The sequence below is a fragment of the Rhododendron vialii genome, chromosome 10a (genome assembly GCF_030253575.1).
Source record: "Rhododendron vialii isolate Sample 1 chromosome 10a, ASM3025357v1".
NCBI classification, from domain to species: domain Eukaryota; kingdom Viridiplantae; phylum Streptophyta; class Magnoliopsida; order Ericales; family Ericaceae; genus Rhododendron; species Rhododendron vialii.
In genome coordinates this window covers 10,415,291-10,432,928 of record NC_080566.1, presented here as the reverse complement: position 1 = coordinate 10,432,928, position 17,638 = coordinate 10,415,291, and positions in this window count along the sequence as shown.

Genomic DNA, 17,638 nt, shown 5'->3' with positions numbered 1-17,638 from the left:
CAAGCTGAATTTCGATGTCACCAACAATCAAGCCGAGTATGAGGCCTGTATCGTCGGAATGGAAGCTGCTATCGCTTTAGGAGTCGAGAAGTTGGAAGTAATTGGCGATTCGAACTTGGTGGTTTCCCAAGCCAATGGAGATTGGAAGGTTCGTGAAGAAAAGCTGAAGCCTTATCACCAAGATTTGGAAGAACTGATTCCTCGCTTCAATAAGGTGACTTTCACCCATGTCCCACGCTTGAAGAATCAGTTCGCCGATGCTTTGGCGACTTTGGCTTCAATGATCGAACTTCCGGTAGGTGTTAAGTTGCGGCCAATCGTGATTGAACAGAGAGACTTGCCCGCTTACGAGTATATCAACGCCATTGATGATGTCGATGATGGCCTACCATGGTACCATGACATCTGGAACTTTGTGGAGCGCGGGAAGTTTCCTACTGAGGCCACGAAAAAGGATCGGATTACTTTGCAGAGGTTGGCTTCTCAGTACATCATCTGTGGGGGGAAGCTGTATCGAAGGTCGCACTGCGGGATGCACAAGCTCTGTGTCAACGGCGTCGAGGCAACAAGGATAATGGAGGAGGTTCACGAAGGAGTCTGCGGGCCTCACATGAGTGGCGTTATGCTCGCTAGGAAAATCCTCAGGCAGGGTTACTACTGGTCTACAATGGAGACGCAGTGCATCGACTATGTCCGGCGCTGTTACAAATGCCAAATCCACGCAAACTTGCAACATATCCCTCCATCTAAGTTGTATGGCATGACTTCACCATGGCCGTTCTCTGTTTGGGGCATCGATGTTGTCGGGATGATCAGACCGTCTGCTTCAAACGGCCATAAGTTCATACTAGTGGCGATAGACTATTTCACCAAATGGGTCGAGGCGGAGTCTTACAAGACACTGACAACGGTTCAGGTTGCTCAGTTCATTCGAAAGAACATCATTTACCGGTACGGAGTTCCTCAGGCGTTCGTATCCGATAACGGAAGTCATTTCAAAGGGAGGGTTCTGGAGCTCTTCGAGGAATTTGGCATCGAGATCCACCATTCAACGACCTATCGCCCGCAAACAAATGGGGCGGTCGAAGCTGCGAACAAGAATGTCGAGATGATCATCAAGAAGACTGCCGAGTCTGCAAGGGATTGGCACGAGCAGCTGCCTCTCGCCCTCTGGGGGTACCGGACATCTATCCGCACTTCAACTGGTGCAACTCCTTTCTCTTTAGTCTATGGGATGGAGGCGGTACTTCCCATCGAGCTTGAGGTACCGTCGCTGAGAATCATGGTCGAAAGCGGTCTTGAGGAATTTGACTGGTTAAGCGGAAGGTTTATCGAGTTAATGTTGTTTGATGAGAGAAGACTCCGGGCTTTGTATCATGTTCAGGGTTATCAGCGTCGAGTTGCTCGAGCATTCAACAAAAAGGTGAAGTCCAAGGGCTTGGTCGAAGGAGACATGGTCACAAAGGAGATCCGGGCTCCAGTGTTTGATCCCCGCGGGAAATTCAGGCCGAAGCGATCCGGGCCATACATCATCAAGACCATCCTATCTGGGGGTGCTGCTAAGCTCATCGACCTCGACGGCAATGAATTCAACACCTTGGTCAACCTGGATCAGCTCAAACGTTATTATCCCTGAGAGATGCTCGTTGGGTCGAAAACCACAAGGGTGGGCGATTCCAAGCAAAAGTTAGAGCAGCCTGCTAGACCGAAAACCTAAGGAGGCGATTCTAGGCAAAAATAAATAGGCAAGAGTCGAAAGCTCGCTAGACCGAAAACCTGAAAAGACGGTGCTAGGCAAAAGTTAGAGCGTAAAAGGAGAGATAAAATACACGAGCGAACCTTAGCCTGAACTACGTTCTGACCTGATTCCCTGAAAAGGGATACGTAGGCAATCTCACCTCGAGATTCGGTCACATTCCATCAAGGTTTCGATCCAGGTTCGACATATTTGGGTCAATATCGCAGTTTGAGGAGGTCGAGCACAAGTCAAAGGCCGCACTGAAGCGAATCAGAAAGGGGGAAACCCGTTGTCTTTCGACTTTATTGCAAATTACTACTTCTAATACATAAGCTGAGCATAAAAGCCTTAAAAAAACGGTTGAAGCATGAAAAATAGAACAAAATGCTTAAGAAGCCTAACGGCTCGCAGGTTATTCTAAGCATAGCAAAGTGGCCCGGAGTCAGTCAATGTTTTCCCGTGCATGCACATCTGCTCTCAGCCACTGTCTATAGCGGCTCTTTAGCCCTGTTGCAAAATCCGGCATCTCAGCCTGAAGGGCTCTAAGGCCCCAACGCCGTTGGTAACCATTGAGTGTTTGAGCGTTGAAGTTTGGGACACGGAAATCCCCAATGCTGGTGCGGTGGTTCTCTTGAGAAGCGCCCAGCTGTCGAAGAGCACGGCCGGGAATGTAGAAAGTAAAGCTCGACAGTCCCGCGATCACCACCCTGTCGAACCCATCGGAATGAATGGCCATGTCCGGGAGATCCAACCAGGGGCACCTCCAGGCAACCTCGTCAGGCTGCATTTGCCGCATGAACTCGTACCAGCCTTCTGTGTCCATGTCCGGGTAGCGCATTTCTCTTTGATGAATCCTCTTCGGAAAGAGATTCCAACCCGCCACCGGAGGATGCAATAGATTCAACTTGTCCGACAGCCACAGCTGCATGGGAGGAAAAGACAAGTAAGAAGCCAGATAAAACCTGAGCGAAAAGACAAGTAAGGAGCTAGGGAGCAGCCTAAGCCGAGCGTCGAGGTAAAATGAGAACGTGAGTAAAACCGAAAAAAGGTGAGCTGAGTGAGATTACCTAAAGCAAAAGCGGGCTGCCGCTGAAAACGACCGACTGGCCCGTATACACCAAGTCCAAACCCGAGAGTGTCTCAGCCAGGACCAAAGGAATCACATTCCTCCGTGCCCCCATCTGGGCAGCAATGCTCACAAGCGAAGGGCTGACCTGCCCATGGACCGGCACGAGCAAATAGGCGGCCAGCAAGCAGATCACCAAGGCGAAGCGGCGGCGCGCCTGAGCGTCATCACTATCCAAATCGCCGTCCGGGCTGTACATTTCGATCAGCCGCAGGGTATTCATTTGGCCGCCCTCAAGGATAGTATTCGCCAGGCCCCGGGAAATGTTGAGTGAACTGGCCAACAGTTTAGGCATGCTCGCTTGGTAGGGCGGAACTACAAGCGTAGGGGACGAGAAGGTCCGAAGGTACGCCTGAAATTCTTCGACAGTCGGGCACATCTCGTCGTCGCCAAAGCGAAAGACATGGACGTCCGGATCCCAGAATCTGAGAGCAGCCTGCAGGAGCGCTAGGCGGAGTGGCACATGCCGCAGAAAACGGAACGAGGCAAGGCCGTGATATTGAAAATTGAGCCAGTCAACGCTTAGAAATTGCGCTAACCAGGGCTTAAGTAAAGTGGGGAGGGGGTTATCCATGGAAGGTGTAGAGGTATACTGGGGAAAAGGGGAAGCAACTCAGTCCTGAAGACTACAATACTCATGCCTCTGCTTTATAGGCCTTAGCCTTGCTCTTTCATCACCAATAAGCCACCAAAGCATCATGCTAACTTCCAAACCTCCCCTCTGCAAAGGACACTGCCCCCTGAGAACCCAGAAACCGTGTGCAAACCGTGTGGGAGTAAAAAACAAAGTGGCCCCTGAAAAAGGACAGTCGGTCAGTCAAGTGGATCTGGCGTTCAAGAACCTGGCGTACGCCAGTTTATAACTGGCGTGTCCGTGTCCCCCACTTACTGGCGTACGACCCTCAACTTCTGGCGTACGCCAGTAGGTTTCACCAGAAACCAGTTTGCAGCAGTTACTGCCTCCGCATGTTCATTTTCAGTACCGAGGCTGGTTTTGGCCGTTTGTGGGTTCCTACAAGCCATAAACACCATTTGAGACTGTGGGAAGACGTCGGATTTTAAAAGCCGCGTCCGATGAAGATTTTGGACCCCCGGTGGCCCGTGTCAAGCTAAAATCAAGGATACGAATGGTCAAAACTCATTTTCCGGGGCTCTTGCCAAGTTTTGTCATACCATACATGTTTCATAGGCCTTGTGTGACTGTGTGGGGGTGTCGGTCTCAGTCCGGGACCATATCGAGTCATCTTTGGCGTCTTATGTCCATTTTTGCGGCATTTTTAGCTTTTTCTTAGTTTTTCCCTTGCACCGGGGCAATTTTACCGGTTTCGATGGCTCGTGCAAGTCATTATACATCTATGTTACCTTTCAAAAGGGTCAGTTTCTTTCCCCGGGGAGAATCTTGGAGTTTGGCCTACAGGCGCCCAAAACTCCCGTATCCCCCGCGTGTCTGGGATACGTGTCGTATCCTAGGACTCTTCTGCCCATATTTTCTTCGAGCTAAGTCAATTATGTGCGTATACAAGTGTCTGTTGTCGACTCAAAGAATTCATCAATGCATGTTAGATATTAGCAGATGTTTTGTTCTTTTCCTTTACCAAGTCTCACCAAAGTAATGGGAAAGCGATAAAACAGAAAATGCTTATGTTATATACTACTGTGCCAAGGAGTAAACGGTGGAAATGTATCAAGTATCAAACGGCGCAACGGCCCGGGCAGAGCTAAATGTATCAGGGCACACTCGCCCAAAGGTCAAAAGGCACGCAGGCCCCATCCAAAGTATCCAAATGTTTCCAAGTATCAAAGTACCGGCAAAATAGACTAAGGCTCAGTGATAGCCCTCAGTCATCAAAAAGGTCTTCCTCGTCGTCGTCGTCCTCACTGTCCTCTACCTCTCGAGGGTCTATCCGGAACCTGGGGTCGCTCGCTGAGTCAGAGCCGCTGCTAAGGGACGTCCCCTCTTCCTCTTCTTCCTCTGCCTCTTCCTCTTCTCTCCTTTTCTTCTGCGAGGGTCCCTCGGCAGGCCTCTTCTCTGCAGGCCTCTTCCTCAGCTCCCGGCGGAACTGGAGCTCCTCGCTGGCCGGAGTGATTTGCACTCCCTGTTCCACCCTTGCCGCTGGCCGGGAGGAGCTCGAAGCTGCTTTCTTTGCTGGGGGAGGCCACACGCTCTTCCTCCTAGGAGCCGCCCTAGCATGTCCCTGCATAGTCATTCAATTAAGTTAACATACATTGTGCATATTGTATATATTGAAATGCTGAGTGCAGGAAATGTCAAAAGCAATCCTGATCAAAAGTAAAAGGAAAAGTTATACCTGAGGCTGCTCAACGGGAGCTGGAGCTGGTGGTGGGTACTCCAACTGCAAAGAGGCGCCGCCGGCTATCCTGTGGAACTCCTTCTCCATGGCTTTCATCAGTCGAGCTGCCTCCCGTACCCATTCTATCGGAGCCTGTGACATATTTCGGGACAGAATCAGAATGCAAGCCAAATGTACATACTGAGAGCGAAATACAGGAACTACAAAGGGATAGAGGAATGTCTTACCGGCCCTATGATCTCTGCTAGGTCTATCCTGGCGGGCTCAAACCGAACTACGGCCTCCTCTCCTTCCGCGTCCCGCACGGCTAGGGTCCAAGAAAGTCGAGGCAGCCCCGTCGCTGCAGCATAGTCGCTCCTCTCTCTCGGCTGGGCTGTCCTGCTCTCCCGGCTCCGCCTCTCCTCGCCAGCCTCAAGCGCCTCGCTCTGCACGGCAACATGCTCCAGCACTCCAAGCGGCCTAGCCCAAGCGCTGCCTCCAGTAGACAGCATAGTCACGCCCAGGCCTCAGGAAGGCAGCAAGCCCGGCCGGAACAGTGAAACGCCTCAGCTCGGCCAGCGTGTACTTGTCCGTGTGAGAAACGTGAGGAGGCAGTGGCCCAGGCACCTGGTACTCAAGAGAGCCCAGTGACTGCCGTGTCACCCGGTCACCCAAGTACCACCGCCACCCGAAAGTAGACTCCAACAACACCCGGCTTGCTGTCACCACCCTGCTCTGTGCTAGGTACTCCGGCTCAGGCTCGGCGCTACTCCACGGGTTCCAATCCACCTGCGGGACAATGGCACAGATTTTAAAACATCAGCGACAGCATTAAAGCAATTCTGAAGGGCAGGATAATCAGTTTGGTGTGTTGCATACCTGAGTACCCGACAGCTCGTCTAGGTACGACCGGAAGGCTAGGAGGCTCCCTCTCGACTTCTTCTTGCCGCTGTACATGGGACCCCAGATCATGGCACGAGGGAGCATCCTCAGATTCGGGCACTTATTCTCCGGCGGGTACATCTTCAGCACTTCATAGGCCCACAACTGCAAATGGTCAGGCAATCAAAGCGTCAGAATACAGTTCATAGGCGAATTAAGGACAAGTGCAAGAAATAGAAAAACGGGAAGTAAATGACAAGCTTTGTTTCTTACCTCCCACACCCTCCAGTAGCCGGCCGTCGCCTTCTTTCCGCGCGAGAACTCTCCCATGAAACTATAGCAAGCACCCAGAGCTGCTCCTCCCCAGTCAAACCTCGAAACTGCGCCTAAATCATGGAGGGCCGGTAAGTAGGACAGGTGCACCGTGGATCGTTTGTTCGGGTACAAGGTAGCCCCGAACAAGTACAACAAGTAGGCCCTCGCCATCTGCTCCGCCTCCAAGTCTGACTCCGGCTCCCTACCGTGCAAATACCGCTTAAACTGGTCATAATGGACGGTCTCCGCCTCACCCGCCGGCGCCTGCCCCAAAAACCACGCCAGAGCCTCAGGATCCCTGTAAATCTCTGAGTCAAACGGGATAGGCTCTCCACCTACCCTCAAGCCCGTGAGCGCTGCAAAGTCAGACGGGGTCACTGTCATCTCCCCAATCGGCAAGTGGAAGGTATTTGAGGAATCCCACCACCTCTCGGCCAACGCTGTCAGCAGAGCGTGATCGCCCTTCACGGCCGTCAGAGTAAGGATAAACGGCCGAAACCCTGCCGCGTCAACCAAGGCCCTGACACGCTCAGGCAAGCTCCTGTACAACTCAAGCGAGCTCGCTGGACCTCCGTGGCCCCGAGTGCTGGCCGCCCCCCTCTGCACAACAAAGACAGGCAGTGAAAAGAGTTTCATCAGTAATTGCAATCCAAACGGTTAGTCGAATTCAAAATATCAAAGAGTAACTCTGCAAGTCGAAACAGGTACCATAAAGGTCGAACAAAGTTACCGGGCACTTGCATTACCTATCCAGTTCTGCTATCAGTCGAATCAGTTCAAAGGTATTCCTTAGTCAGGTTCCGAGCTACAGGGCCTCTCTTTTCTCAAGGTACATCTCTCAGTCGATTGCACGAGTTTTCAGTTTATCAATATGGTCGATTCAAGCTATTGGGCACGCCATCCGGGCGTCCGTCATGTCATGGCAATCTACTTAGTCGAATTCAAGTTCAAAGGACAGTCTTATTGATCAAGGCAACTTATGGTTCATTCAAGTGGGGCACCAACCGTTTTGTCGAAGTCATTGGGCATCCTGCAAGTCGATTCAACTACTTCGAGTGTTCTATCATTCAAGATAAGTTTCAAAAAGTCGAGGTACGCTATTCAAGGTTCTACGTTCTCTATCAAGTTACAGTTCAGGGTTATAGTCAACAGGCATTGCGAACTACGCTACGACAGTTCAAAGCTACATTTGAATTCAAATGACAAGACATGCATATCAAAGGAAAAGTTCAAAGGAATACTTGCGCCCAATTCACGGACAGGTGTCTCTGAGGGTCTCTCAGAACAAGCTCTGCATCGTAGCTCTCCCTCAAAGGTGCCAGGCTATCAATCCCAGACGGAATGAACACGTGTGGCTCGGGCAAGGCATAAGTGGCCGCGTCAAACTTAGCACGGGGTGCCAGCCGTATGGACTCTGCAAGCGTCACCGCTCGCTCAAAGGACCACACCTCCCCCTGAGCCTCCTCTGCTGCCCCGGTCTCGCTCACGAAGGCCTCCTCCTCGGCCCTGGCCCTCTCGGCCTCCTCCCTCAGGCGCTCCTCCTCCTGCGCTCTCTCCACTTGCCGGGCCCTATCCTCTCGTGCTGCCAGCACTGCAGCCACCACCCTCGGGTTCTCCCGGAGCAACCGGCCGAGTTCTTCCTCGGACACAAACTCGGCAAAGTCTCCCCGAGTGATGGGTACGTGCACCGAGGACCCCACTGCAGGCCGAAACTCAGCCCCTTCCACGGGTACCTCTCCGGATGCGCCCTCTTCAACCACAGGACCTTTGCCCCTTGCCGGATCTCTCACCGGTGCCTCCGGCTGGACTCCATCGTCACCACCACCACGGCCATCACCGCTGGCCCCAGCCGAGCCCAGGCCTGTCACCACCGAGCCTTCTACACTGATCCTAGCATCCAACCGACGAACCCGTGGGCCCACTATCACAACAGAGCCTGGCGTACGCCGTATCCCTCCTGGCGTACGCCCCTCACCGTCACCACCCGCCTCTGCTGCATGATCACCACCATCGCCGCCGCTGCCTACAACCACTGCACTGACACTCGACGAGGGTTCGCCCGTTGTCTGATCGGCGATTCGAGACTCCGGAGTCTCAATGCTACCCCGGGGCCGATTTCCCTCTTCGCCGGCATTACCATTGCCGCCACCACCACTGGGTTCTGCCATAGAGGAGTAAAGAAGCGTGGGTTTTTGAGAAGGATGAGAGATTGAGTGAGAGTTTGATGAGGTTTGAGAGAGTTTTCGGAGTGTTGGGAGTTCAAACGTCGAAGAATGGCGGTTTCCGAGCCTCTGCAGAAGTTATACGACGTATGGAACAATTGGGCCGGACCTGGGCCGGGTCTGGGCTCGGATCTTTTTGAAAAGTGGCGCACGCTAGTCTTTTCATGCGTACGCCAGTCATCTTTGGGCCTCAGGCCCAATCCATGTCCCGTGCTGAAATACATCCTCACATGAAAAGCCCGACTTGTTCTGGGAAGCTCTGAACCCATCCCCAAGCAGGGGCCCGTCCAATTTCAAATCAACTACGATCCACTCGTCCAATTTCAAATCAACGACGATCTATCCGTCCAATTTCAAATCAACGACGATCTATCCGTCCAATTTCAAATCAACGACGATCCACTCGTCCAATTTCAAATCAGCGACGGTCTATCCGTCCAATTTCAAATCAACGACGGTCTATCCGTCCAATTTCAAATCAACGACGGTCCACCCGTCCAAGTTCAAATCAACGACGGTCCATCCGTCCAATTTCGAATCAACGACGATCTATCCGTCCAATTTCAAATCGAAGACGATCTATCCGTCCCACAGTCTGCTTTCCCCAACAGAGTTGATGTTTGTGTAAAAGGATCGTTCCCCAGGAGAGTCCACATCCCGTGATCTGGGTATCCAAGACAGCGAAGCAGCAGTCTATCCGCCCCAACGTCGAATCAAACAGGTTCTTCAAAATTCTTGCATTCTGGATAGCCTTGAAGAGGGCGTCTAAGAAACCTTTGACGTTACTTGTCTCCGGTCAATGGTGCTTCAAGTGCCGTCAAAGGGGGACTTCTGTAGACACCCCATTCTGGACTGTCCAGATAGCGTTATTTGTCGATCTTTTATTTTCCCAATGATGATCTTAGTCGAAAACAGTTTAAGGACAAAGGTGTGGTTGAGCTTTGAGCGTCCCGAACCTCTCTCAAAACCCCTTTCAAAACCCTTCAAACCAGAGCCAAACAGCCCCAGCAAAACCCAATTGGCATACGCCAGTGTCCTGGAGGCGTACGCCAGTCACCTGCCACGTGTCAGTCGTCGACCAGTGGCCCAGCTTTTACTGGCGCACGCCAGTTAATAGTGGCGCACGCCGGTCAAATCCAGTCAAATCAACTTTATTCAGCAACTTGGGCGGGACTTTTGTGCCACCCTGACGTCGGCTACAGCGTCCCTGATGATTACTTTCGGCAGAGACGCTCCTCCTCTCTCCTACACCCCCCATCAAGGCAAGTCCCATGCATTTAATGCATGGGAGGCTCCAACCTTGCCTTGACCAGCCAAACAAGGCCCTAGACCAGACTGATCTCAGTCTCTCTCTCCCCTATAAATACCCCCCCCCCCCCTTGCATTCATTTGCAAGGGGTTGGCCTCATTAAGAAGTAGAAACTCTATCCTTCCTCCTTTCTTGCTCTCTATCCCTTTTTCTTCCATTGAAAGAGAAAAGAAAACAGCCCACTTCCACACACCCTGCTGACATCCAGTCACCATCTAAGCTTCCATCTCCAAGCTTTAAAGTTCAATACCACCTTCAATCCTCAAACAAAAAAAGGTATACCACCTTTGTGACCCTTTCTGTTTTTGGCCCCTGAGGGGATCCAGTGAGGCCCAGGCTAGTAAGTAATACTAGTCCTGGCCTCAAACTGGCAAAATACGACAAACGCATGAGGTGATACATGGCGCACGCCAGTAACCATATGCCGTACGCCAGTCATGGTAGAACGAGCACTACTGGCGTGGGGATCATAGACTACCATTTCTGTCGTTTTATCTTGCTGTCAGTCACCCTTGCATGCTAAATAACCAGTTTACCGCTTTCTGTATATTTAGAACTGTTTAGATGTAGTAGTTAATACTCGCTTCTCATCTGCTTAAAAGGGCCCCTGGGATCCTTCTGGTCATGCTCCAGAGCCCAGATGATGCAAAAGCCAAGCACTGGATTAGGGTCCAACGTGCGTACGACAGTCCATGACTGGCGTACGGCAGTTAAAGCTAGGATCCAGTGGCTGGCCTTTTGCATCTTAGTTCAGTCTTGGCCTCCTTCCTGTCCCCACATTGTTTAAGGGGTTTCTTGTCTATTTTCATGGTTTCAAGCCATCTCATCTGTCTGTAAATGTATATATCCTGCTTATTTAACTGCATGGTTTGTCCTGGGTGTGCGATGGTCCTTTTCCAGAGCCTAGAGGGTTGCAAACAAGGACTGTGAAACCAGATTAGTGGAGTACGCCAGTCTCATTGTGGCGTGCGCAGGTCATATCAACATGTAGTGGCTCGGCCAGTGCATGCTGGTAGAACTTGCTCACACCCTTGCGGGGCAGCGTACTGCAATTTGTCCAGTTTGCTCAGTGTTTGTTCTCAATCTATATTTTAGCATTGCAATCAAGCCATTCACAAGCATTTTTGTCATAAATCACAACTTGTTAAAGTTTTAACCCCCATTAACTGTTCCCCCGCCCTAACTGGCTAAAAAATGATCAAATGAGAGAAAAATGCAAGCGCTTTTACAAAATGCCCGAGTAGAGACCGATCTCCGGATTGGACGAGAGGGGTGCCATAAAACCCTTCCCCTCTCGTAACCTGGCTCCTGAACCTCAGATATCGAAGGTGACGACGGACCGGTCTATGCCTTTTTCAAACTCAAACAAACGTGGCAAGCGTTTTCGAGTTCGGTTCCTTGGGTGTTCTTACCGCTAAAACCCGAGCGGCGACTCTGAATCGAGGCGTTTCGCCGCGCTTTTCCAACAAAAATGGCCGCACCCAATTTTACAAATAAAATTTCCGGGGGCGCGTGCCCACACCTGCATCTGTGGAAGATCTATTTATTTGGTGGGATGATAGTAGTTTCAGAAATTTGGAGAAACACCTATGGGAAACCACTTTTTACGCAACTTTGTGGTCATTGTGACTGGTTGGAAATTCGTATGTTTTCAATAATGCTACAACAAGTTCTGGGGACGTGGTTGATTTGATTGAAACTAGAGTTGCAATGTGGGTAAAGGCAAAATTCAACATAAAGGTGTATTTGGTGGAGGATTTTAGGATTTTTCTGGATGGAGTTTGGGTGTTGAAATTGTAAGTTGGTTTGGGTGGTAAGGTGCTTTGCCATCCAATTTTCTGTTGGAGGGCTTTTTGTTTTTGGTTCTTTTTATTCTTGTTTTGCTTAAGCATGTGTGTTCTCCGTGTTCGAGCCCCTCGATGTAACCTTTTTCGAGGTTTTTATAAAAGTTTCGTTTTGCCGAGCAAAAAAAAAAAATATTGATCCAAGTCAAGTAAGGCCGAGTTTCCCTACGGGGCTCAAGGGACTTATTTCTCTTTGTATTTTGTGAAGGAAAATAAGCCCCGTCGGAAAACTCGGCGTAATTTGGCTCTGAATTGGCCATTTCTGTTACGTTCAAGACCGACAGTCTTGACTACGTGCACTGTTAGGACTCAATGAACAAAGTGATGTGAAGTGTGTAGAGACCAAGGACCACATAATCGCCGAAAAGACTAGAAACAAATAGACTTTACGAACACAGTAGGCACGTTTTCGTTAATTTGTTTACCTAAAAAACAAGTGGGGAAATAAATAGCTGTGTCCCCATACGCATGAACTGATTAGGACAACTTTCATGGAGATTTCAGGAAACGGCAAATTGGCAACCATTAGATTCCCTGCGGTGGTAGAAGAAACGCGTCGATTTGACTTCACGAGAAACACGAGCGAGATAGAGGTGTGATAGGCATTCGCAGATTATAAGGCCATAGTGAAGTACGTATTGAAGGCGAATCGTTGGTGTGGAATGGTGAAATGTGGCAGATTAAGGCACATAAGAATGTGATGTACAAACGGGTTGTCCTCAATTCGTGTGATGACAGTGTAGGCCAATCGTTGGTGTGGAATGGTGAAATGTGGCAGATTAAGGCACATAAGAATGTGATGTACAAACGGGTTGTCCTCAATTCGTGTGATGACAGTGTGTGTATGAGAGAGAGAGAGAGAGAGAGAGTTCTAGTAGGACAGTGTGTGTAGTTTTAACCTTTTACTGGGAATACTGCAAACAAGCTGAGTAATTGGTAGTTTAAGCTTAATTGAAAACTTATTGAGCAAATCTCCAACGAGTTTAACTGAGCAATGCAAACCCGAGTCACTTGATTTTTGCATGAACAAATTTAATCTCATCGCATCCAATGGTGCGTTGCTCAAGTGTCGCTAGTTTACAAGCGAAATCCAAATGAGCTTTTAACAAGCCTATCCCGAATAACCGTTTTGGAGAAAATTCATGGCCATTTTCATTCGAGGTAACTTAGCTAAGATCCAGCCATATATTGCGGTTATCCACCCGAGTAATTTTTCACTGCCAAAATGTGGTAATGCGGCTAATGCCCCAAATTGTGTGAATCCCATATCGTAAAAATAACAAATAGTAGTAAAAAAGACTTGGTTCTAGATAGGATTTGTAGGTACTATTGATTTCATATACTTTTGTCATCACTTATAATATGGAACTGTCAAGATCCAACATTCTGCTATTCTGCTGAAACTCACGACATAAACAGATCGATCTAGTGATGGTGAAGCGAATGGAGAGACTAAGGACCACTCTGACAGTAAGAAAGCTCGACAAAATACTTGTTGAAGCACTGGTATTTCTCGTTACCGAAAACAAAATGATTACGACTGGTTTGATGGGTATATTGAGGCTGGAGCTTTCCGGAAATGACACCGTTGAGAACCTCGGGGGTTGGCGCGTGGTGGTAGTCCTCTGGCAACAAGGAGCCTATGGTCTCCATATGGGATGTGTTATTTGGGCTCCAGCTAGTAGACAGAAGGATTGGCTCTCTAAGATTATAGTCTATTCATTGGGCCGAATATTGAGTTATCAAAAAATAAATAAATAAATAAATCAGTGTAGTGGTGGGAGAAACGCGTGTGGGGAGTGCTCAACGAGAACCACCGTCGGGTGAGAAAGTTGCATGGTATCGTCTGTGTTGAATCAGGCGATGTGGCAGATTAAGGAACGTATTTGTACGTGATGATCGAACAAGTGGGATATTGATCACTGTCTTGCTCAATTCAATGTGATGAAAATGACAGAGAGGAATTTGATGAGAGGGATTTGTCAGTCTCTTTCTAGGAGACAAAGTTGTACATACTTGGCAGAGACCAATGAATGCACATTGTTGTCATTTGTACCCAACTGAAAGGGAATGCTTGGGAAGACAAACAAAACATGAAGAGGCCCTTCTCAATCACCAGAAACTGTGTTCTGGGAAACCCTGCTTCGGTTTTCGTAGTTGATGGACTCCAGATAGAAAAAAATATCCTCCGTTAACGGTCTAGTATCAGCTGTGAATCAGTCAATTGGAAACGGAGCGACAAGTAACGGAAACCAGCCGATACGAGTACGATTTTCCCTCCCACAGATATATTGGAGTGTATCGAAAGGCCAAAAAACCGTTACATGTCACGCAAGGGCCGATTTTTAAATCCTTGCTCAACAGTGAATCATTCAATATTTTCCAATTTTCAAACCTAGTGATGTGCCAATATTACTTTGCGAATTGGCTGAAACACTCTTACTGTTGTAACGAACGTTATGAACGCAAGCTAAGATAGAGAAATTGAAAACTAAACAAGAAATCACAAAGACACAAGATATACGGGATTCCCCAAGATGGGTACACCCACGGGCGAGGAGAGAGGGGATTCACTAACCAACGTGAAGAAAAGATACAAAGAGCCGGCTATAATCCGCAACTCTAGAAAAACCACAATATGAGAGCCCAAAAGATAATTCCTAAAAGTCCCCCAAAAGCCCTATTTATAATAGGCTACAAAAACAAGAACAACATAATTAACCAATATGGGACTAAGAATACAAAGCATTCCTAACAATTTTCTACCTTGACTTGAATTCCACTGAACCAAATCACCAAATATAGATCTCCCCTTTTAACCTCTCACTCGCTAAATGGCCCCGAGGGGTGATCAACTACAAATACCAAGCAATGCTTAAACTTGGCAACTGGAAGCGGTTTAGTCAACATATCTGCTGGGTTATCTGCCGTAGCCACTTTCTTCACCTCAACTTGCTTCTGTGAGATGATATCCCGAACGAAATGATACCTGACATCAATATGCTTGGTCCTCTCATGATACATTAGATTTTTAGTCAAATGTATAGCACTCTGCGAATCACAAAATACTGAACTCACACCCTATGCAAGATCAAGCTCACAAAGCAAACCTCTCATCCACAATGCCTCCTTCACAGCTTCAGTAATGGCTATATACTCCGCTTCTGTTGTAGACAGTGCGACTGTAGCCTGTAAAGTAGCTTTCCAACTAATGGCACTTCCGGACAGAGTAAAAACATAACCTGTCAGAGACCTCCTCTTATCGTGGTCACCGGCAAAATCCGAATCAACATAACCAATAGCATGATTATCAGAATTGGCAACCCCAAACAATAGACCAACACCTGCAGTTCCGCACAAATACCGTAGTATCCATTTCACAGCCTCCCAATGTGCCTTTCCTCGACGCCCCATATACCGACTAACGACACTAACTGCATGTGAAATATCAGGACGAGTACATATCATGGCGTACATAAGGCTCCCAACTACGCACGAATATGGAACTTGAGACATATACTTCTCCTCATCCTCCGATTGTGGTGACAACTCAACTGAAAGTCGAAAGTGTGCTGCCAAAGGAGTACTGACTGGCTTCGAGTTTTGCATGGCAAAGCGCTCAAGCACTTTAAGAACATAAGACTTCTGATTCAAAAATAGTTTGCCAGCTACTCGATCTCTGCAAATCTCCATACCCAAAATACGTTTTGTCACATCCAAATCTTTCATCTCAAATTCACCACCTAACTGTTGTTTCAACCTGTAGATTTCTTATACACTCTTGGCAGCAATAAGCATATCATTAACATACAACAGTAGATAAACAAATAAACCATCTGGAAGTTTTCGAAAATACACACAACTGTCATACTCACTTCTTGAATATAACTGGCTTATCATAAATGTATCAAACCGCTTATACCAATGCCTAGAGGATTGTTTAAGGCCATACAAAGACTTACGAAGTAAACAAACGTGATCCTCCTTACCAGAAACAACAAATCCCTCAGGCTGACGCATACAAATATATATGTTCCTCAAGCTCGCCATGCAAAAACGCAGTTTTGACATCAAGTTGTTCTAACTCAAGATCATAACATGCAACAATAGCAAGTAAAGTGTGAATGGAGCTATGTTTTACAACTGGTGAAAATACCTCATTGTAGTCAACATCCTCCTTCTGGCTGTATCCTTTCGCCACTAGCCGAGCTTTGAACCAAGCATCTTCTACCTCTGGAATACCTGGTTTGCGCTTGAAGACCCACTTGCACCCAACAATCCTCTTCCCTTTCAGCGGTTCTACTAACTCCAATGTCTGATTCTTCTGAAGAGACTCAATCTCCTCATTCATAGCAACAAACTACTGTGCAGACTCAGTGCTCGAAACAGCTTCCGTATAGTCGGAAGGCTCTTCATACTCAACTGTCTCAGCAACTGACAAAGCATAGGCCACCATCTCAGAATAAGCCGAATACTTTTCAGGAGGCCGAATCTCCCTCTTTAGCCTATCTTTAGCAATAGTGTGTGATTGCTCAACTAATGCATCAACCTCTGTGTCTGAACTCTTGAACTCTTCTTCAATTGGCTTCTCAATGTGCTTCTTCCCTAAGTCGGAAGATTCACCCAAAAACTCCACATGCTTTGGAACACTATGTTCCTGAACTGTATCATCAACCTGCTTAGACCCCTTGATCAGATAATTTTCATCAAAAGTCACATCCCTACTGATTAAAAACTTCAAATCATCCGAGCACCATAACCTGTACCCTTTGACACCTGCTGCATAACCCAAGAAAATACACTTCTTGGCCCGTGGCTCCAATTTACCTTCATTCACATGAGCGTAAGCTGGACACCCAAAAACACGCAACACAGAATAATCAGCCGGATGACCTGACCATACCTCAAATGGAGTCTTACACTCAATAGCAGTCGACGGAGACCTGTTCACCAAATAGCATGTTGTGAAAACGCCTTCAGCCCAAAATTCTTTGCCCAATTCGGAATTGAACAACATACAATGTGCCTTCTCCAAAAGAGTCCTGTTCATTCGTTCAGCCACACCATTCTGCTGAGGGGTTTTTCTCACTGTGTGATGCCTCACAATGCCATCATCACTGCAGAACCTATCAAACTCGCCAAGACAAAACTCCATACCATTATCAGTTCTCAAACGTTTTATTTTCTTACCAGTCTGATTCTCAATCAAAGTTTTAAACTGTTTGAATGTATTAAAGGCGTCACTCTTATGTTTCAACATATACACCCAAACCTTACGAGAGAAATCATCGATAATACTCATAAAATATCGAAAACCACCTTTAGAAGTTACCTCTGTGGGACCCTAAAGATCCGAGTGAAAATAATCCACCGTGCCTTTGGTGCGATGAACAGCTGTACTGAATTTTACCCTGCACTGCTTGCCGTAGATACAATGCTCACAGAAATCCAGCTTCTCAATTTTTTGGCCACATAGCAAACCCTGTTTGCTCAAAACTGTCATCCCCCTCTCGCTCATATGCCCAAGGCGCATATACCACAATCGAGTCAAGTCTGAATCTGAAACCTTGGATGAAGCAACCGTTGCTGCAGCACCTATAACTGTACTGCCCTGGAGTGTATAGAGGTTACCACGCTTCTGACCCTTCATCAGTACTAATGCACCCCTTGAGACTTTCAAAACTCCATCTTCACCGAGGAATTTGCAACCATAAGAATCAAGAGCACCCAAGGATATAAGATTTTTTTTCAAATTCGAAACATGTCGAACCTCAGATAAAGTCCTAATAATACCGTCATGCATCTTAAGCTGAATCGTTCCAGAACCAACAGTCTTACAGGCCATGTTGTTGCCCATCAAAACTGTACCACCATTGACCGCCTCATAAGTAGAAAACCACTCTCTATGCGG